Consider the following 2,301-nt stretch of genomic DNA (forward strand, 5'->3'; position numbering starts at 1 on the left):
AACAAAAAATAAAGGGACTGGGGATTTAGCTCAGTGGTTCCACCGTCTGCTTCGAAAGTGCAAGATCCTGAGTTCAATCCCTGGTGCCAAAAAAGCGGGGAGGCTGGGAACGTGGCTTAGTGTGAAGATACAGGATTCAATAATCCCCAGTAAGTATTGCAAAAATAAATGTAAAAAAAAATTAAGATACCACCCTGAAGCTGGACAATGTATAAAGAATAGAGGTTTGTTTAGGCCACAGAGCATGGCACAGACACCGGCTTGGTAGGGGAGGGAAGCAAGAGAAGGGGTTTGCCGGAGAGGGCAGGCAGAGAGCCAGAGAACAGGGAGGGGCCACCTCGTTCTCTTTAACAATCCTCTCGGGAGAACTAAAAAGGGTCCCGCGAGATCTCGCTCCATCTCTTCCAAGGGTGACGCCACCTCCCTCTAGGCCCCACCCCCGCCCCAAGTCACAGCACCGCTCACGTTGCGGGGAGGGAGAAGGCGAACCAAACTTCCAAAACGCCATCCTCTGCACGTCCTGTGCAGCAACGCCAAGGAGAACCGGGGAGATCAAAGAGAAAGCTCTCTTGGTACCTGAATCCTAGGCCAAAGGTGAGATTCTGGGGGTCTCAATATTTTAGGCCCAGCCGCTCACCCCTAAAACCAGACAGACAGAAAAATAATGGTGCAAATCAGGAAAGGTACTTTAATCGGTACAACTATACCAAGAAGACGAAAAAAGAAAGAAAGAAAAAAGAAAAGAACAGACCGTGTCCTCAGCCAGCCCTGTCTTCAGGGACACCAGGAATGGTGTCTGGAGTCTTATTTGAATAGGGAGGGACCAGAAACAGGGCACACGGATTCAATCTTGGTCAACAGAAGTCCTGATGGTTACTATCTCAGAATGGTCAGGGGGGCTGCCTGCCTCGAAAGCATAAGGACACGAGTTTGATCCCCGGTACCCGCCCCAATCAGAATGGTCCGGCAGCTCAGTAACTTAATGAGACCTTGTCTCCAAATACAAACTGGCTGGGTACACAGCTCAGTGTGAAGGGCCCGTGTTAAATCCCCAGGAATGGTGGGGGGGGGTTGCTGGAGCTTGGAGCCTGAGGGGCAGTTGCCTCCTGGCACCAGATTATTATTCATCAGACCTGTTTTTCCTGGACTCCAAGGTGACTGCAGGAGAGAGTGACTCAGAGCAGAAAAGATGGATGCAAAATGGAGGCCCAGATGCCAAGTTTTTATCCTGCTGAGTTACCCGGTGGGCACTTGCAGCCCCAAGAGAAGCCTCAGTGGGTTTAGTGAAACTGGTGGTGAAGTCCCTGTCACCCTCTGCGGTCCAGGTGGTGCTGACGGGGTGATGAAGCCACTGATCTGACTTTGGGCCGGATTTTCAAAGTATGCACGGTAGAACTGGGACTGTTACTAAACTAATGGAAATGGGGCATAGGTTCCAAAGCAGTAGAGGGAAAAGAAGGGTTAGGAAAACATATGACAAAAGCAAACGAGAAACACAGCCAATTCAAAGCTTAAATGAGAAGAAACAAGCGGAGAAAAAAATCAGGGATGACAAATGACAAAGGAAAATGGCAGGAGTAAATAAAATACATCACTGATCACGCACACAGAAAACCAGTTCTGAGTCCAAACGCTTCTCAGCACTTCTGCTGCCTCCACCCTCGCCCCCTCCTCCCCAGCTCCTGTTCCCACCCCAGCCCCCAATTCATCTGCTACAGCCAGAAGAGGCTCCAGATTGAACAGCCAGCTCCAGCTCCGGTCAGGGCCCTCCCCTGTTGGAACCTTCCCATGGCTCCAACGCGAGGGGAGATAAAGCCAAAGTCTCCATGAGCCTCTGCGCCATCTGCTTCTTGTTCCCTCTCTGACCTCATCTCCCACACACATGGCCCCCACCATGCCACAAAAATCTGAAATGCCACACAAGTCCCCGCCACAGGACCTTTGCACTGGCTGTCCTGTTTGCCAGAGAGGACTCTCGTTTGCTGGCTCCTTCACCACTGGCTGGATAAATAAACTGGGCACAGCTCATGTCGGGTTCACATGCCTTCAAGAACAACCATGACTGCCTCAAGCAGGATGATTTTTCTTTTCAGTGTTGAGTGAAAAAAGCCAGACACTAAAGAGGACATATTTTCCGATTCCATGTTTATAAAATTCAAAACAGACACAAGCAATCTATTCTGTCAGAAGGTCAGAATGATTGTGACGGAAAGGAAGAGGACAGGAGTGAAAGGAGCCAGGAGGGCAAGCTGGCGGCTGGGGGCTGGGGACAGGTGTTTGGGGTTGGTGAGACTTCATCCA

General features: G+C 50.5%; 1 long non-coding RNA gene across 1 annotated transcript; it reads left to right on the forward strand.

Annotated features, from left to right (window-relative positions):
* Positions 1-520: 520 nt before the first annotated feature.
* Positions 521-1,470, forward strand: LOC104855586. Its single transcript, XR_778440.2, has 2 exons — positions 521-594; positions 1,155-1,470. It is a non-coding gene; the product is annotated as an uncharacterized LOC104855586 (long non-coding RNA).
* The last annotated feature ends 831 nt before the right edge of the window (positions 1,471-2,301 follow it).

This window comes from Fukomys damarensis, unplaced genomic scaffold (genome assembly GCF_012274545.1).
Source record: "Fukomys damarensis isolate Sample0158 unplaced genomic scaffold, DMR_v1.0_HiC HiC_scaffold_19, whole genome shotgun sequence".
Classification (NCBI taxonomy): Eukaryota; Metazoa; Chordata; class Mammalia; order Rodentia; family Bathyergidae; genus Fukomys; species Fukomys damarensis.